This window comes from Prionailurus viverrinus, chromosome A3, assembly GCF_022837055.1.
Source record: "Prionailurus viverrinus isolate Anna chromosome A3, UM_Priviv_1.0, whole genome shotgun sequence".
In the NCBI taxonomy this organism is placed as follows: Eukaryota; Metazoa; Chordata; class Mammalia; order Carnivora; family Felidae; genus Prionailurus; species Prionailurus viverrinus.
In genome coordinates, this window is record NC_062563.1 from 109795977 (window position 1) to 109816794 (window position 20818).

Consider the following 20818-nt stretch of genomic DNA (forward strand, 5'->3'; position numbering starts at 1 on the left):
CCCCTTTCCCTAGCTGACCAGCTTCTGGCACAATCCATGATGTTTTCTGCACTTGAGCCCCTACCTGCCTTTCCAGCCACCTCTCCTATCGCTCCCTGCTCCAGCCCCAGGGCCTCTCTGTCTGGTCCTCGCACATGTCAAGCTCTTTCCTATTTTAGTACCTTGGCCTCAGCCTTCCCTCTCTGCCTGGAGCACTTTTTTTCCAGAACTTCCTCCTCACTTTCAGCACACAGCCTCAATGGCCCCCTCTCTGACGTTCCTGCTCACCCAACCTAACGAAAACTCCTAGGCACACTCTATTGCATTGCTTTGCCTTATTTTCTCCATGGCACCTTTTCACGAACCAAACTCACTTACTTATTTATTACCATGGAAGTACAGTTGACATACAGTGTTATATCGGGTTCAGGTGCACAACATTCAACAACTCTATACATTACTCACTGCTCATCACGATAAGTGTCATCACCACCTATTGCCACACAACATTATTACAATATTATTGGCTGTCAAAGTCATCTTGTTTTCTTTATTTACTTTTTGACTTTTTACCATCTATAAAACTACCTCCTCATCACATGAGTTGCTCGAACACTGGGACCTCGTTTGTCTCGCTCACTGTGCTATGCTTTAAAACAACAGAGTTTACTGGTAGCATTCTTATGTAATTATAATACTTTGCATCTGCGTAGCCCTTTCTAGTTTCCAAAACATTTTTACATACATAAGCTCACTTTTCCCTCCAAACAACCCAATGGTGTAAGTAGGAGAGGGATTGTGTTGGCTACATCTTAAACGTGAGCAAATTGAAATTTAGAGGGGTGGAATGACTTGTTACAGTTTTCCAGCTGATAAGTGACGGCCCCAGGTCCCCTTCCATCAAAACCAACTCTCTTTTCCTCGTGGCTCGGCTCGCATTTTGCTAAGACTTGTTTCTTCTCCCGTTCCCCAGAGCAAGGGAATGCATCCACGTAGGGATTGAGAAAGCACCTGTCCCTGTCTCTCTGAGAGGAAAGGAAACGAGAGCACATAAAGGTTTATGGCAGACAGCCTAACCTTCACCTGTGGGCTGAGCAGAGAATGAGACTGATAATAATCTCCTTTGGACAATAACGACACATTCCCTATGTGCAGCGGAATTGTGTTACCTATCATGAAAACTGAAAGGGACTTGAATTTTCATTTTGATTTAATGTTGAAAGCATCAACTGCTGGGCAATTTCACATATTTTACCCTTAAAGGCAAACCTATTATTAAATGGTGATTGAAGAATGAAAGCCAAACTTGCTATTTTTAAAAATAGAGGTTTGACAGGTAATGTTTTTCTAAAGTTGTCTAGAGAATCAGTAACAGAACAGGGAGTTCAGAAACCTGCAATTCCTGGTCCCAGTCAGAGACGACTGGCAGTCAATTTCTACAACTCTTCGGGCTTTGAATCTCGACTGGTAGAGATCTTTAGAAAATGTTGATGCATTTGAAACACTTGATGTGACCCTTATATGGATTACTTTATTGACAAATTACATAGAAATGTGTGCAAATCACAGACCCAGATGGGGCACCCGGGTGGCTCAGTTGGTAAGTGGCCAACTCTTGATTTCAGCTCAGGTCATGATCTCATGGTTTGTGAGTTCGAGCTCTGCATCAGGCTCTGTGCTGACAGCTCAGAGCCTGGAGTCTGCTTCAGAGTCTGTCTCCCTCTCTCTCTGTCCCTCCCCTGTTCCAGCTCTGTTCTCTTTCTCTCAAAAATAGAATAAACATTAAAAAAAAAAAGTGTGCAAATCACCTACAGCTCAGTGAATATGCACAAAGTGAACATTCATTTGACCACCTCCCAGATCAAGAAATAAATCATGATTATCACTCCTTTTGCCTGTCATTCCAATAACTACCCTCCCTGAACAAAGGTAACCACTATCTTGAGTTCTACCACAATAGATAAATTTTATCTGCTTTTGAACTTTATACAAATGGAATCATGTTGTATGTAGTTGTCTTTTTTTTGGGGGGGGGGGCGTCTGGCTTTTTTTGCTCCACATTATGTTGGACTCATCCATATTGTTGGGTATAATTATGGTTTGTTTATTCCCAGGGCTCTTTAGTGGCTTCTTGCCTGAGTATGTGACATATCTACTCTGCTATTGATGGCCATTTGAGTTGCTTCCGGTTGGGGGCTGTTATGAACAGTGCAGCTATGACCATTTTTTATGTCTTTTGGTGAAAATATATATGGATTTCAACTGGGTATAAATCCAGGAGTAGAATTTCTGGATCATAGGATATATTTATATTTACATGTACTACCGAAGGATTTCCCAAAGTGGTTTTACTGATATGTTCTTCCATCATTGATGTATGGGAGGTCCAGTTGCTCCACATTCTTTTCAACACTTGACATTATCTATCTACTCATTGTAGCTATGCCAGAATGCGATCATGTGTGTATGTATGTATATATATATATATATATATATATATATATATTTAACGTTTATTCATTTTTGAGAGACAGAGCATGAGTGGGGAGGAGCAGAAGAGACAGAGACAGAGAGAGAGAGAGAGAGAGAGAGAGACAGAATCTGAAGCAGGCTCCAGGCTCTGAGCTGTCAGCACAGAGCCCAATGTGGGGCTCGAACCCACGAACCATTAGATCATGACCTGAGCTGAAGTTGGATGTTGACCAACTGAGCCACCCAGACGCCCTGCTGGTGGGTTTTAATATATTAAATTTTAATTAATTTAATTTGTTATAATTTATTATATATATACATATATATATATTAAAGTTTATCTATTTATTTTGAGAGAGAGCGGGTGAGTGACAGAGAGAGGAGAGAGAGAATCCCAAGGAGGCTCCACACCGGCAGTGCCGAGTCCAATGTGATGCTCAAACTCATGAAACGCCAGATCATTACCTGAGCCAAAACCAGGAGTCAGACACCCAACCAACTGAGCCACCCTAGCGCCCCAATTTGTTATAACTTAATAAATGTATTTGCAGAACGGTACCTAAGAAACCCGAGATTAGGTAAAGATTAGATCAATTTTGTTTCACAATTATATTCTTACATTCTCTAATTCCTTCATATATATAGGTTCAGCCTACCCAACAAGATGGCAAGTCTCCTGAGGTCAAGGGCTTTGTCATTAAGTTCTTTCACATTTGTTATAGCCCTTAGCACAATGCTGGGCACAGAGTAGTTCTGGTTGAATTGGGCTAAACTAAATAATGGAGGCAAACCCACTACAGTCTATGGAATATCTCTCTGTTCACAGATCCTTGCCAAATCGCTGTTTTCAGGCACTTCATAGTGTGATGCAAGGATCCGAGAGGAATTCTAGAAGATGTCCAATTCCTTGATGTTCTACCAGGACCTACATTCCAGGCACTAAAATTCTTTAGGTAGAATGAGCCCTTCTATTTTCAACAGGATTTTCCTGAGGCATGTTCCTTAGGCCACCAGAAAGTAGAACAGACAGAGACTGTCTTACCCTGAGTTACCCAGAGGAAGCTGTGTTTGTGCCCTTCCGTGCTTAAAGGGGTGCTTTGGACTCAAAATGTCTGATCTTATTACACTAGCCTAATTTCCCTATGGCTGCATCCAGTTTGATAGAAATTTCTCCAAAGGCCACAGTAATCTCTGTGAAACTCAGTTCCCTGTTTGGCTGATTTTTTTTTTTTTTTATCTGTCCTAATTTTTAAGTACTATTTCTGTCATCTCATCAGCTAAAGGATCTGTACTCAATTGCCCATTTCAACATGCAGCCTTGTATCATGCTATGCACATTTTTGTTCATATTGAATATCGGCTATTTCTGGACTGAGATCTTGAGACTTTAAGTTAGTACATTTGAACAGTTCTGATTTCATTTGGAAGCAGGCACTCGCTGAAAATAATTGGTAAGAATATTCCTCCACTCCCATCCCTGGCCTTTCAGTTTTGGACTCTGACTGTCAGCAAGGAAGATAGGTATTTTGGATGTGGTCATTAAGTGAGGGTTAAAGAAAGAAAGAAATGGCCCTCAAGAAACATGTATAGAATGCTGACAAAACAGAGCCAGTTTCCAGACTCCATTTGGGCCACCTACTGTCAGACCTATCCAAGTAAGAGCGTGTGTGTGGTGTGTGTGTGTGTGTGTGTGTGTGTGTGTGGTGGGGCGGGGGTGGGGGGAATGGTATAAGAAACGAGAAATCCCTGAAAAGAATATTGTGGTAAGATCCCAAAAGCATATCAGTTAGTAATTGTATACAGTCACTAATGGGAACAGCCTTGTTCTACGAGCTAAAATCATGATCGTTAGGTAATCAGATCTAGTGCTCTGGGGCCTCCCCCGACACGGTGATTGTTGTAGACTAGATCAGGACATAATAGCATGTTTGATTCTTTCCTCCTTCTCTCCTATCAGGGCTGGCCAGTCGCCCAAGATTTGCGGGGAGAGGGAGGAGGGCTGTGAGTTTCAGAATGTTTTTTCCTCGGGGATGGGCCTCATGTCTCAGCCTTCCTAGGAGATCATGTCTCCTGTTATGTGTTATGCACACGTATGTCTCTCCCTCCATATGTGCATTTGTTCTTCAATCTCAGGCTGAACTGGCTATGACTTTTGGGTTTATCAAATTCAGGTGCATCAGGCAACCCCATGCATAGTTTTGATCAGGTGGTCAGGGGCCATTAGCTCAGTTGTTTGGGTTGGATCAAGCAGGCAGCATGAATATGAAATGGAGTCTGCAACAAGCTGGAGAATCTACTTCCCTTCCCAAGGAGGGTCATAGTCAGCTTCAGACAATGGTTATCATGTGATCCCATGATCAGACCTTTTGATTTTTTGAGAAAATCCAGAAATCCAGATTTTTAAAAATGTAATTTCCTGATTTTAAAGGTTTGTAATTAATTAACATTTAAAAAAAATCACTTTATAGGCTAACTATGTAAAGATAAAATAAGACAAATCTGTAGGTCTCATTTGGCTCCCAACCCTAGGCCTCCAGGTTAAATTGATTTTCTACAGAGAAAAATCCAACTTATTCAAGTTACTCTAAGTTATGGGAGACTATATCATAAGAATATGTGACAGTAAGATAAACCGGATTTTCAACTATGCGTTAAAGCCTCATAGAAACCCAAGACCTCTATTAAACAGCCCAGGTCAAGGAATGAACAAGAACAACATTTGACTGATTGGTACTTACTGAGAATTGGAAGGTCCTTTATCACCATCAATGGTGTAACTTATGCTCCTTCTTCTTTTTTTTAAATGTCAATTTATTTTGGGGAGGGGAGCAGGGCAGACAGAGAGGGAGACACAGAATCCGAAGCAGGCTCCTGGCTCTGAGCTCTCAGCACAGAACCTGATGTGGGGCTCGAACTCACGAACCATGAGATCATGACCTGAGCCAAAGTCTGACACTTGACCGACTGAGCCACCCAGGCGCCCCCTTGATGCTTCTCGGTCGGTGGCAGGTTTCAACATAAGCTGCTTATGGTTCACATTAATTTTTCTGATACTTGTAGAATTCTTGACTGGGTCCCAAGGCTTCCAGTCTGTTCCTAACCTGTTTGCGAAGGCCTTCATTACTTCAGTTATGCCCAACTTTGGGAGTAGAAGGGGGAAGGGTCCTTTTCCTTGTGGCAAGTGGATTGCTGGGGCAGGAGGAGCAGCTGGTAGGTCAGGGTAAATTTGCAAAACATGTTCTTATCTATGACACCGAATATGGCTGTCTCTCCATCAGCCATTTGTTCCTTCTTCCTTACTAACACTATCTCAACTTTGTTCAGGTATCGGGCAACTTATGTGCTTCAGGGAAAGCTGATTTCAGCCCAAAGCAGGGTGGATCTTGACTACATGGAACCAATCATGGCAAGGCCATTTTCCTTGTCAAAGATCAGTGTAGGAATTGGCATGGGTAGTAATTTTGAGCAGTGGGATTGCAAGAAAGTTTAAAGGAAACTTAAATGAAAATTTGAAAAACTAAATTTAAACTTAAAATGCCTTCTGAAGTAAAGAGTTTCAAGGCAGGAAATGGACCCTCTTTTATTCACACGGCTGCATCTCTATGGAGCTCTGTGTTGCACTTACAACTCTGGCAGCCAGTTTGCAACTATGGAGGATAAATGTGTGGACAAAAGTCAACCTTTTGGTTGGAGGAAGGAAGAGCAGAGGAAGGTAGACATAGAAAATTGGAAAACAAAATGCAACCGGATGTCTTAATGATGTCGTTGAACAGTGACAGAGATTACCAACTCTGAAACCGCTCTACCTTTGAACTTAACTATTACATGAGATGCTACATTCTCGTTTTTGTTGTGGATGTTCCTGGTTGGGTTTCCTATTATTTTCACCTTAAAGCATCCTAATGGATTATCAATTATTATTCTGCTTGGAGTAATAAAATAGACTAGCTGTCCCTTCAAAATTAGACTGTATCCTCAAAAAAGCATTTCCTAGAAGCAACCTGTGAGTTTTAATGTTGCTCTTTTAGCTCCTAGAAGAAGCCTCTGCAGTTAACAACAGTCTATGTTGGAGGAATCTGCTAGACTTGCAGATGTGATCGGAGGTCTCAGTGGCAGGAGAGAAGAGCTATTTTGGAAACACATGGTGGACTAGTAGTTTGTGCCCAATACCTATCCTTACTATACTACCTGGGGAGTAAGGCAGTCTTAGATTTAAAACACCCATACTCATTGAACTGCAAATGATGTACATTTCAAAGGATCCACTGAACTCACGAAGTTGCCTTTGTGTTGTGATCACTATCAAGGAGCCCAGTGTAGACCCCCTGGGGCGCAGTCTACCAGATCCCTCCCCCAGCCGCACCCCCCCTACAGATCCTGCACTTACCTCTGGGTGTTTCCCCAGCAGCACGTCCCAAGTCTCTCCTCTATTGCAGTACTTGATGCTTTGTCCTTTATGTTCCCTTCCCACTTTTGTTGTCTGTACGCTTCTCCCCTTCCCTGCCACCCAAGAGGGGATAGGTGGCCATATTGCTTTAGCGGGTGCTGGGGAAGATAGAATAGAAACCAAGGTCATCTTATTCTTCGTTTCCTTGCTGTGGGGTTTGGGAATACCCTCATTTATTGAGCAGATGCAGATTCCCTGGAATCATGTGATTCTAATACATGCCATTTATTCTCTTTATTTGGGGTTCCTGAATTTATTTTTTAATTTTTGAGAGAGAGAGAGAGAGAGAGAGAGAGAGAGCAGGATGGAGAATCTGAAGAGAGCTCTGTGCTGAGAGCAGAGAGCCTGTTGCAGGGCTTAAACTCACAAACCGTGAGATCATGACCTGAGCCGGATGCTTAATGGCCTGAGCCACCCAGGCGCCCCAGGGTTCATGAATTTTTGTTGCTGAATTTCTCTTTCCTCCTTCCTGGTTCTCAAAGGGCACTTCTTTGCTTCTCAGCCTTTTCTTACCTTCCTAAATTGAATTTCCTCTTAACTTCCTCTTCTTATTCTTGACTGTTCACAACTAGCTCCTTTATCCCCAAATATCTCTTTTCCTGTTCTGTTTTGTTTTGTTTTTTCCACCAGAGACCTGTTATTTTCCTTCCAACCCTCCTGGAGCGTCTATGTGTGCACCAGGAATTTCGGTGGTGTCCTAGAGCTCTCCTGTCTTAATTTTGGGAAGTTACCACATATCAGTCTTCTGCCCATAATGTTTAACGTCCTTCCAGAGCGGCTACCGGCGCCTCCCTTCTCACATAGGCATTACGAAAGATGTTAAAGTTGCTCTGCAAACAGTTTTCTTCGTTAAAATATTAGGCTGAAAGATTTTGTGTGTTTTTTTTATGCAACTGCAGCCTTTTTTTTTTTTAATGTTCATTTATTTTTGAGGGAGAGAATGCATGCAAGCAGCGGAGGGGCAGAGAGAGAGAGAGAGAGAGAGAGAGAGAGAGAATCCCAAACAGGCTCTGCACTGTCGGAGCCTGACGCGGGGCTCTATCTCACAAACCATGAGATCGTGACTTGAGCTGAAATCAAGAGTGGGATGCTCTACAACTTTTATGGTGAGAAGTAACCGCTTATCTTGTCAAGAACAAGTGCCCTACCTATAGTCCTGATCAACTTCCCCTAGTGTTTCTTCAGTGCATTTGACAAATCCTATCACTCGCCATCATTCAGGAAGAAATAAAAGAAAACATGAATGTGTGTGAGGACAGAGTTCCAATTTGGGACAGAGGGTGTTGTTGGTCTTGACCTTCAGATTTAAATATACCCATGACTAAAATCTAAAAATGCTGTTTTCCAGATGGACATGCACATTTTTGGTTCTACATACTTAAAATAAAAACAGGAAGAAAACATTTAACCCATGCTGAAATTCTTAAGTATTTTTAACATCTGTTACAGGGCAATTTTGCCTTATTGCACTAGAGCCAGAATACAGCTGGCGAGGACAATGTTTCTCCTTCAAGTCCCTTTTGGCTTTGCCCCCACTTTCATCACGAGCACGCGCATTGTTTTGTGCTGGGTGGGTCAAATATCCAGTGCTCTTGCAGAGAGGACAAGTAGGATTAATGAGGAGTCACAACATCTGGAAGGTGCTGCAGACCCTTGGTTAGAGGGGAGAGGCCAGAATCCGAGGAACTGGCTTCCTGAGACTTCGAGGCACCCCCGGCAAGAGGTGAGAGGAAGAAACCGCAAAGTCTTTTGAGAATCTTTAGGCACAAGCAGAACTGTTTGGAACAAAGCGTGGCGGGGCTGGTTGGAGCTTGATCTCCCCGCCTCTGCATGGAATCTTCTCAGCTGTGGTGCCCAGTGGACCAGAGGCTCCAGGAGCATCAGCAGTGTGCATGTTTGGCAGCGATCCTAGCTCTCGCCATGGGCCCTGTCAGCACCAGCAGGGATGTGGCTTTGTCCTTAAGAGTTCTGAGGGAAGTGGAGGCTGAGGGCGGGGTGCTGGAGGAGATGGCATGGGTGGGCAAACAGGTGCGCCGAGCACGGATACTTGCTCAAGGGGGGATGGACCAACCAGTCTGTAAGTGATAGTAGCAGGTTGCTTCCCCTCCCCTTTCAGTTTTATGGCAACGAAGGTACATGAAGTTTAAATACATTTTCAGGTGATCCTGTCACAAAGTCAGAATTGCAAGCCAGAGCCCTTACTGCTTCAGTTTCTGGGTTATCCATAGCAAGTGTGGTTATTTCTAAGGATGAATTTCCATGGATTAAAATACGCAACACACATTGTGCTGGGAGTGAGCCTACCTTTAAGATGCTCCAGAGGCTTCTGGAATGGAGCAGAGAATGGGTATGGGATTTGGATGTACTTGGCCTCTGCCAGGGTGGCCTAGTGTAGTATCCACAGATACCCTGCCCCTCCCCAGCTCGCGGGCTCTCTCTCTTTCTCTCAAAAACAAATAAACATAAAAAAATAAAACAAAAACAAAACAAATAAAAACGGGGATGGTAATAGTACCTCAGATTTGGAGATATCGTGAAGCTCAATTGAAAAAAAAGTGATATATATTATCTTATTATGGTATTGAGAATTACCAGACGTATGTAAGAACCTGATAGACCTTGTTAATAAGTCTTACTAGAGGATTCCAGGGATGTTCCCGTGATGTGAAAATCTGACTCTGGTGTCTTAGACTCCATTGTTTCTACTCCCCCCTAGAATAATAGCTTAAGGAACAGGCTTGCAGACAGAGTGGAAAGCTTACTCAGGTGACCGTCTGGCAAGGGGTGGGGGACATGGACGTGCCTGTGTCCCAGTGCTCTGTGTGGGGTCTTGCTGGGCTCTGCGGTGAGGCGGCTTGGCCAGTCAGGTCACTGGGCACCTTGCACTCATCTGTGACGTTGCAGTCGGTCTGTCTGTGCTTTGTTCTTTGTGTGTCCAGGACCCAATGCACATTTTTGCGGATTCGGGCCACCTTGATGAGACATGCCTGTCTGAATCACAGCTACAACCTTCATCTGATTCCTGGTTTAGGTTGAACACTCTGTACTCAACTCAGCTAACTTTATTACTGGTCCTTCATAGTATCTGTGGTGACATCCAGGTCCCATCGCCACCTAACCCCCATGCACCGTTATTTTTAATCTGCTGTGAGTGTTTCTTAAAGGAGCAAGTCCACTCTGTGCCATAGGTCCCTCCTGAGTTCCAGATGAGGGAGAGTGGAAAACCCACCTCTGCTTCCTGTAATCCCTTCAATCTGTTTAACTTCCACTTCCTGGATACAGGCTCTAGAGGAGCAAACTAGGACACATATACCCTTTGTCTCTCTAGTCCTGCGTTCTCCAACTCAAAGGTGATAGGAACATGTAAAAGAAAAGAAGTAAAAGAGTCCTACAGTGGCCGGCTCCAACCGTATGTGGAGAGTAGAGGGAAAACATTGTTTGAGAAGTATGGAAGAAACCTAGTCTAGGGGGAAAATCCTTCCAATCCACGAGATGGGTAAAATCATAAAAAGAAGATTTTGATCCCATCAGTAACAATGAGAAGTGGAATTTCTCTCCTGTCAAGAATCTGCTGCAAAATGCAGCATATGCAATTATAAATGCCACATGCGTTTTCAATTCAGAGTATTTGAGACTAGTCACTGAGAAGAAAACTTGATATGCCCTGAAATCTGACACTCCTGCACAAGAGAGACCTGATAGAGATCTACCCGAATTTGACAATAATCCTAAAAATTCACATTACATCAACACTAAAATGTTCAAGGCTGACAGAGATTTTTTAAAACTATCAATAAATAACTTTATGAACTATGCAAGAAGAAAAACTAAATTGTCTTTCCATTTTGTCTTCAGAAAATGATATCCCTAAATTGGTATATTATGAAGAGCCAATCAAAGACTGAATTTTAGAAAAAAAGTATTTTTTATTTTATTTTATTTTTTTAATTTTTATTATTTTTTTAAATTTTTTATGTTTATTTCTGAGACAGAGAGAGACAGAGCATGAGAGGGGGAGGGGTAGAGAGAGAGGGAGACCCAGAATCGGAAGCAGGTTCCAGGCTTCGAGCTGTCAGAACAGAGCCCGACGCGGGGCTCGAACTCACAAACCGTGAGATCATGACCTGAGCCGAAGTCGGTCACTCAACCGACTGAGCCACCCAGGCACCCCGAAAAGTATTTTTATTTTAGAAAATTTTAGAAAAAAAGTATTGGAAATGTATGCCATAAAGTTAATAAATTTTAGAAAAAATTTTTAGAAAAAAAGTATTAGAAATGTATGCCATAAAGTTAATTAATAAAAATATTATTTTTCTGTATGTTTGTGGTATGTGTTAGCTTTATAAAATTTGTGGTTTCTTTTTTCAATTCTAACATTCTTTTTTTTTTTAATGTTTATTTATTTTTGAGAGAGAGAAAGAGAGACAGAGTGCGAGTAGGGGAGGGACAGAGAAAGAGAGGGAGACACAGAATCCAAAACAGGCTCCAGGCTCTGAGCTGTCAGCACAGAGCCTGATGCAGGGCTCAAACTCACGAACCGTGAGATCACGAGCTGAGCTGAAGTGGGATGCTTAACCGATTGAGCCACCCAGGCACCCCTCTTTTCTCATTCTAAATCAACATTTATGGGGCTTCTGGGTGGCTCAGTCAGTTAAATGTCCGACTCTTGGGTTTTGGTTCAGGTCACCATCTCATGGTTCGTGGGATTGAGCCCCACATGGGGCTCTGTGCCGACAGTGTGGAGCCTACATAGGATTCTCTCTTGCACTCTGTCTCTGCCCCTCCCCCTCTAGTTCTCTCTCTCTCTCTCTCTAAATAAACTTAAAAAAATTTAAAACATAAATATTTACTTTCACATCTAATTTTGATTCAGAATTTGCTTTCTTAAAGAGGTTCCCCAAATTCGTAGATGCTTTAGGCGCCACAAATCCTGGATCGGCTCCTGATGGGTGCTGCATGGCCAGTAGTCTAACTGACAGTGGCCACCAATGGATGTTTGAGCACGCCTATGGGAACATGTCCTGCAAATGAATGCCATTGCACACTTGTATTCCTGTCAAATAAAACAAGACAACGACAACAAAAAATTAAAACCCATTCTTCTAGACAGCAGAAGCAAGCAAGTAATTTTACCAAAGAGTGGTTACCATGACCCTGAATTCAGTGTTTACTGTTGTTACATATTTGCTTATTGTTTTGCCGCATATATATGTTTATGCATTGGTATCACACCATGTGCATGCATTCTCGTTATCTATTGTATAACAAATAGCTCCCAAACATAATGCCTTAAAACAACAGTCATTTCATTATGTCTTATGATATCTCACCTTCCTGGAGGACGATCAGGACAAGCTTGAAGGATAAATATTTGCCAGGCCGATCAAGTGCCATTGGCATTCCTTGCTGACATCTCAGCTCCAGGAAAGAATGGTTATGGGAAATAGAAAGGAGGAGCTCACGTTCTGAGCACTTGTACTTGAAGATAGTTCCCAAGAATATGAGGGAGGGGAGAAGTGACGTGGGGCTTGGAGAGCCGTATGAGGTGAGGTGCAGATCTGTCAAAATATAACGATGAAATTTCTCCGGTGGCAGTGAATCCAAGGATTACATAGGTTACAACAAGGACAATCAATTCTAAGGACATTGTCAAGGTGGAGTGTTCTGTCTGCCAACTAGCCAGTCAGATTTTGGGAGCTTGGAATTAAGCTTGGGTGTGAGATAGGAAAGGTTTGGCTGCTTTCCAGTTACAAATGAAATATGTTGATTGTTATAAGGCCAATGTAGATAATGTCCTAATCTTAAAAGAAGCTAAAATATGCAATTCCTTCAGGGAGGCCTGGATTTCCCACTGACTTCAAAGGCATTCCTGAAGGCTAGGGGTGATGGTGGTGATGTTAGGTGTGCCCAGATAGGCTGCTTCTGCTTGGGGAGGGTATCATTTCCTGCCCTGTTCTCAGATGAATTGAAAGCACATGGCAGGGTTCCCCCTAAGCCACAAGCACGTTTTCCGTATCATGATGGTTCATTCACTTCCTTGTTATTATTTTTGAAAAGATGTTATAGAATATGATAATAATTCCTAAGGAGTTCCGGACCGTGTTCTTTTCTCTTGCATGCTGATCTTCATTAAAAACCGGGCTCTATGTGCTCTCCCAAATATCCTCAAGCAAATCTAGTTCACAGATTTGGATTTTTGTGGCTCCTATTATTCGACTATTTTAGGGACTACAAGATACCTATGAATTCTGTAGAAGTTGGTCGTTCAAGTAGATGGTCCTGTTGCATTTAGGAGCGTGCTTCTCAGAGTGCTCGGGGACGCCCTTGTCCTGGACTTTGAGTGGCGTCTGCCTCCACTCCAGCAACCTGAAAACAGTTTCCTGGACATCCAGAAGCTGCTTCTAGCTACTTAGTGGTCTGTACAAATGGCTTCTGATTATAGAGTTTTCAGCTCCTAGCCTTTAGACCAGTGTGTAATCCGGAGATACATGGTTAAGAACACAGGCCCTGGAGGCAAACAGAACTGCATTTGAACTTCAGCTCTTCCGTTTGCAAGTTATGTGGCCTTGAACAAATTATGTGACCTTTTGAAACCCCAGTTTCTTTTTCTGTAAAAGGCTGGTGATGCCAATAATACTTGCCTCATCAAGGTGTTTTGTAGATTAAGTGAAATTCTGAATAGGTACTATTATTATTAATTGTGTCCTTGCTTTTCAGTCTCTTCCTAGACTCAAAAGAGCTGCTTCATTGGAGCAATAATCATGATGGCTACCATTTATTACCATGTGCCAACCACTGGGCTAAATACTTGATCTACGTTATCTGTAATCATGGCAAAAATGCTAAGAAGAAACCATTACTTTACAGCAGAGGAAACTGAGGGTCAGAAAGGTTAACTAACCTTCTCAAGGTTATAAACCCAACCTGCAGAGCTGGGGTCTGAATTCCAAAGTTGGTGTTCTTTTCACTAAGCCACACTGATGCTAACGTATCCCAGTTCAAGTCGTTCTCTCTCGGGATCGATATGGGTTGCAGAGGTCATTGTTTCCCTCTTGCTCTGGAGAAAAAATGGACAGCTACTATTAAGCAGCAAGCCCAGGGGAAACCCAATTGCCCACAGTGTTCCATATGGAGCCATTGCCTTTCAAGATGCAGACAAATACGAGACAAACACGGTTGTGTTGGAGAAGCATGCACTCACGTCCAGGCTTCGGCAAGTATTAGCCTCAAGGAAGCTTTAATGTTCTTGGTTTGCTCTCCCTTTTTCCTTTTTCTTCTTTTAAGTGGTTCCCCAAATTACTTATTTATTTAAGGGAGAGAGAGAGAGTGGGGGGGGGTGCGGGGTGGCTAGGGAGAGAGGGTGAGAGAATCCCAGCAGGCTCCATGCTATCAGTGCAAAGCCCATTGCAGGGCTCGAACCCACAAACCATGAGATCATGACCTGGGCCAAAATTAAGATCATGATCATACCTTAACCGACTGAGCCACCCAGGCACCCCTTGGTTTGATCTCCCTTGTAGAATATAACCAAACAACCCTGGCTCATCAGCTTTGAATCTAAGTAAAATCTCCCTGCCAATCAGTAACCCTGAGTCCCTATTCTTATCTACATCCACTCTGGTTTCCCTCTTCTGCTGCAAAACATTTCCTCTCTGGCCTCTCCCTCAAAATGTTTAATCCCAAAGAAATCCTCATGGTGGCCAAGCAGTTTTCTAGCCACAGTCCCGTGCAACTTCCGGCATTAATCAGTGGCCACTACCGCTGAGCCTGTGGAGTCCACCAAGGGATGGCAGTGATTGGGTCAAGCTCAGTGGTTCCTAGTGCTCCCCGACGCTGCCAGACCCCAGGCCAGTCCCCCAACCTTGTTCTTCTGTTCGTCAGCCGGGCCCTGAAGCAACTCTGTCTGTGCGCAGAACTCCACGTGGTCGCCGGGAAACGGCTCATTCATCTTCTGTCAGCGAGTCTTACGCGAGAAAGAGAACATCTTCGCGTGAAGGATCAGCAGCTCGCAAGCATGGCGTAGCTTAAATTACACTTCTAGGAGACACAATGCTGATGACATAACAAGGTCTCTCTGTAGATGCAGGGTGCTCCTAACGCAGACAACTTTTTCACTCTCAGAGAGTTAGTCGTCTCGTGTCAGCCTCAGCAATACCCAACACCTGTTCTATTGCAGCCACTATTTTATCTTGGTTTACCTGTTCCCCGACACGAACCCTGCCCCATCCATCCGATGCCCCCTAAACCAAGGGGAGAGTTTCGGCCACTGGATATCCAAATCTCTACTTCTTACTGGGAGGAACCGTCCTTCCACCTTCCACTGTTTCCATGAAGGTGAAAAAGATCATAAGGTCAGTTTCCGTCAGTTCTCATACTCTCGGGACCTTGTGTTTTCCTTCCATAGAAAACTCAGCAAGAATCCCTGAGATAGGAGAGTGGGAGGTTTTCTTTAGGAATCACTGCCTTTTGTCTCTGAGAAGGCTTTTTTTCTTTCTTTTTTTAAAATAAGGATTTGGCCCATCTTCATTCAGGCATAGTAACCACAGACTGGGGGTGGGGGGGGGGGTGGGGGCAAGATGCACAGAACACCAAAAGGAGAAAAGTATATCGGAGGAAAGGAAAGGGAAACACATGGGGAACCAAACTGACAGAATTGGATTCCTTAGAACCGAAGTGAGGGAAAACCATAACGTCTCTACTACATGACGTTTTGAATCTTCCAAAAGAACACCTACGCACAACAGTAGAGAGTAAAATGACTTCTCAGGTAAACTTACAAGTCAATAAAGACTGCAGTAGCATTTCTGTTGACTATATAAGCTTTAATTTAGCAAATGATCTATGCTGTCCTGCTTATAAACTGTTTATTTCTACGTGTCTTGGCAAATTTTTAGTGAGTAAATGACAATGTATAAATCGTTGTGGAATGATCCTTTTAGAGCTTTTTTCTTTCTTTGGTCTTTAAAAAAAATAAAAGGTCTTGGGCGCTTGGGTGGCTCAGTCAGTTAAGCATCCGACTCTTGATTTTGGCTCAGGTCATGGTCTCACAGTTCGTGAGTTCGAGCCCCACATTGGGCTCCTCTCTGACAGTGCGGAGGCTGCTTGGGATTCTCTCTCCCTCTCTCTTTGCTCCTCCTGTGCACACGCACGTGCTCTCTCTCGAAATAAACAAATGAACTTAAAAAAATAAAAAAATACTATATTCTTCAGGCCAATAATAAAGCAGAAAATGCCCTGACAAAACAAGCATCCCAAACTGTATGTCACTCAGATGTTAGGAGGATGCAACTTAGAAGTTGATAAAGATCCTGCCATTGATGTCCAGATGAGGGAAAAGGTTATTATTCTTTGATTGTGGTGGTGGTTCAGGTCCCAGAACGGGACCTAGAACCCTCGGACAACCTTAGTTACTCAAAGAATATTGCCAAGCATGGAAATGCTATTTCCTTCGTTCTATGTGACAACTGGAAGAGACTCCTGATTCAGGTTAAATATATTTAGATTGAGTCCATGGCTTTTCTGTACATCAGCTTTATTCTTCCTGTTCAACTTTTCAGGGAAATCAAGCAATTTCCAGAGGTCCTGTAAGAAAGGAAAAGGGAGTGAGTAATTATTAAGAGGAGAAGAGGAAACAGGGAAGGAAGTTCTCCAATTCTCCTCAAAAGCATAGTGATGACATATTCACAACTGAACATCTGAATGCACGATTTCATACATAATAGGGGATTATGTACGAAATCAGAATCAGCTGGAAAATCCAGACTGGATGGTTCGAGAATATGCTGAGAGTTTTCCTTCTGTTCTAGGGACATAGAATAAGCTGTGAAGAATATCCCAAGGTATTTTAGCTGTGTTCTATATAAAAGGAACAAGCTACATATCAGAAATGGAATTTGAGAGATGTTGGGCCATTAGTTACCCTGTTTAAAATTTTTCTATTGCTAACTTGTGCAAATATTTTTTTAGATATTTATTTATTTTTGAGAGAGAGAGAGAGTGAGTGGGAGAGGAGCAGAGGTGGGGGTGGGGGAAACAGAGGATCTGAAGCAAGCTGTGTGTTAACAGCAGAGAGCCTGATGTGGAGCTCAAACTCATGAACCACGAGATCATGACCTGAGCCTAAGTTGGACGCTTAAACGACTGAGCCACCCAGGTGCCCCATGTGCAAATATTTTCTAAGATTTCTTCCAAGAAGGAAGTCATAGACATTAGAATGTCCAACTTAAACACTTCCTCTTGAAATCAAGATCTCTTCTATCCTCTGTCACAGAAATTTGTGTAGAAGCCCAAATGAGCCACTTGCAAAGTAATTTTTAAAAATATTTTGGGCAATACAGCAGGACTACAGAAGATTTGTAAAATAGAGAATAAATACAATCCCTGTATCATCTTACCAGTTTTTAACATACCTCCTTCCAGTTTTTCTATGTCCATACATGTCTTTACATAGTTGTAGTCCACTTTTTTCCTCCTTGACATTATAAAAATTTTCTTCTGCCACTAAGTTGTTAATGGTGATTATTTTTAATAACTGAATAGTGAGACATGAAGTGTAAGTTTTGATCGATCTTTGATCCAATTAAAGAGATATGTTTTGTCCTTTAAAAGAAACAATTAAAAATTTTTTTTTACATTTTTAAAATTATAAAACCCAAACAAATCAATTTTGGAAATAATTTTTAAATTACAGAAAAGTTTCAAGAATAATAATAAATATTGACCACCTATAGGTTTGATATCCAGATTCACTATTGCAAATATTTTGCCCCATGTGCTTTATTGTTTCCTTTTTTCCTTTCTGGTTTCTGCTTTCTTCTTCTTCTTTCTTCTTCTTCATCTTCTTCTTCTTCTTCTCTCTCTCTCTCTCTCTCTCTCTCTGTCTCTAATATTTTCTAAACCATTTGAGGAGAAATTTTATACATGCAGGCTCTTTAAGATACTCCTGTATGTATTTTATATAAATAAGAAATGCTTTTACATTTTACAATGTAAAGCATTGTAAAATGTAAAAGCATTTTACAATGCTTTTACAAATAAGAATATGCTTTTACAAATTTACTACTGATATGGTACTTTTACCTACCATCTGTATTCCAATTTTGTCAGTTGACTCTATAGTGTCCTTTATAGCATTTCCCCCTCCTGTACAGGATCCAGGCCAAGATCAGATCAATATCTGATGTAGTTGGTTGTTATGCCTTTTCAGCCTCCTTTAATCTAGAACATTTCCAGTCCTTCTTTTTCTTTTATGACACTGATGCTTTTGAAGAAAATATTCCCCCCCCCCCCCCGTTTTGAATAGAATGTTTCTTGTTTTAGGTTTGTCTTAGGTTCCCTCATGGTTAGGTTCATGCCAGATTGGCATACTACATAAGCGATGCTGTGTTTTTCTCGGGGCATCACATGTGGAGGCACATGATATCCACTTGCCTCCTCACTGGTGATGTTAAATATTTTTTTCAGTACTCTACACCCAACATGGGGCTTGAACTCATGACCTCGAGATCAAGAGTCACATGCTCTCTCAACTGAGCCAGTCAGGCACCGCTGGGGATGTTAATTTTAATCACCTAGTTAAAGTGTTGTCTAATTTCCATTTCTATTTTTCTCTTGCAATTAATAAGCAGATGTGAAGAGAAACTTTAAGACACACAAATATTCGACCCTAGATTTGTCAAATTTTCACCCCAAGATTTAGTATCCATTGATGATTCTTGTCTGACCCAATCTTTGCTGTCATGGTTGCAAATTGATGAGTCTTTAACTCTAGCACGGTCTCCACATGTACCAGTTGACCCTCAGCATTCTACTGTAGACAAGAGTCTTCCCTTCAGCTGTCTGTCTACCTCCTATCTATCTATCTATCTATCTATCATCTATTTATCTATCTAATCTGTCATTGGTATAGACTCATAGATTCTTATTTTCTCTATTTTCTATAATTCATTGTAGTCCTTAATTGTGTTGGTCCTTAAATTGTTTCAAATTTGGCCAGTGGGAGACCCTTCTGTGTCTTTTTGATATGCCCTATCTTTTTTTTTCTTTGAGTACCTCCTTATTCTGTCACAAAATGATGGTCATGCCAGTGATTTCTCTATGGACTCCTGCTTCCTTTCAGTAGGGAATCATATTAGAGACCAAGTTTGGGCATTGGGTATGATCATTGCTACTTGGGTGTCTTTGCTTATAGGCATATTCTGTGGATAGGAAAAGGAAATATATGCACGTACATATACATATATAATCTGTACGCATGCATATACGTATATATGCACATTTACACTTACATACACACATGTATGTATTCATTTTTATAAAGCTTCAGTCCATATCAATACCTTCAATGTAGTCTATCCCATAGGATTCGCCTTGCTTTCCCCCTTTCATTATTTGTATGACCCTTCTTCCACATTGAGAACCCTGGCTCTCAACAATATCAACACATTTACTCATCTATCATTCAGCTAAAATATGTTTATATATTTACTCATATCTAAATACACTTATATACTATAGAAATATATTTATATAGATTGATGGTATATATCAATATTATATACATCTATACTATAATCTATAATACACCTAAAATAGATTCAGAATTGCTTTGCCCATACCTCTACAAAAACAAGCCTACTAAAAAGGCTTCAGGATTTGTTTGCTGATCTCCCCCTACCCTAACCAAGATTGAGAAATGTTTATAGTCTGATTCTATGTTTGTAAAGTACGTGGATTAGTTGGCTCTTTTTTCCTCTTCAGTGCAGTTATGTTATTCATTTAAATACTTTTATAATCATTTATTTGGTTTGCTTTTAGTTTTAGAGACCCCTTCCCAACTTTAATCTTTTGATCATGTGAAACATGTTTTCAAGAGTCAACACTATATAAAATGGTATAGTGAGAAAAGCATCACTCCATTCTGTATTCCTCCTGCTTTATTCCCCACCCACCACCCTTTCAGGGAACTATTGTTTTCTGTTTAGCCTTTCGGAGCTTCTTTTTGGACAGATAAGTGGATACACGCACGTTTTCTTATTTCTCCTGTCACTCAAAAGGTAGCATACCACAGATGCTCTTCTGCAGTTTGATTTATTCATGTAAGAATATCTCTTGGGAATTACTCCCTATCAGTTCATAGAGGTCTTTCTTTTCTCCATTTACAGCAACGAATTACCCCATTATGAGTATTTATCATAGTTTATTTAACTCATCACCTATGCCCGGATAACTCGTTTCTAATATTTTGCAACTGCAAATAATGCTGCAGTGAATAACCTTGTGCAATTTTTGTGTGTGTGTATTATTGGAGTTGTGCCTTCAGAATTATTGCCCAGAAGTGTGATTGGCAGGTCAAAGTGTAAATGCGGATGAAGTTTGTTGGACAATGCCAAATTCCTCTCCATGGGGGCTGTACCATTTTGCATCTTCAGTGAGAAAGCAGTGTGTGAGTGCCCGTTTTCCCCCATGTCCTTGCCAACACGATGTAATCATAAGCTTTTGAATTTTTGCCAAACTGATGGGTGAGAAATGGTGTCTTAATGTTGTTTTGAGTTTCTCTTATTATGAGCGAAACTGAACATTTTCTCGCATGTTTAGGGTCCATTTTTATAATGCCTTTGTCGCAAATTGTCTGTGGACCTCTTTTGCCCATTTATTCATCGGATTTAAAGATTTTGAAAGTTGTGTATTTGGAAGACATAGCTTTTAATACAATTTACACTAACGGAAGGCAGAATCCCAAAGTACCTGCTGTGGATAAGCTATGGTTTCTGCCTTCCACGAATTCACAGTGTGTAAAATGAACACTATCACAATGGATATGAGCAGAAACTCTGGACCCAGATTGCCTAGGCTTCTTCAAAGGCCAGTCCTGACACTTAGGCACATTTTAAGCCTCTTGGAACTTTAGTTTTTTCTAAC

General features: G+C 41.6%; 1 protein-coding gene across 1 annotated transcript in view; it reads left to right on the plus strand.

Moving 5' to 3' along the window:
- The first annotated feature begins 14367 nt into the window (after positions 1-14367).
- Positions 14368-20818, plus strand: part of ATL2 (atlastin GTPase 2) — a 67914-nt gene continuing 61463 nt past the window's right edge. Inside the window, exon 1 of the mRNA XM_047851469.1 lies at positions 14368-15249. The gene's annotated coding sequence lies outside the window, so the exon portion shown is untranslated. The remainder of the gene's footprint in view (positions 15250-20818) is intronic.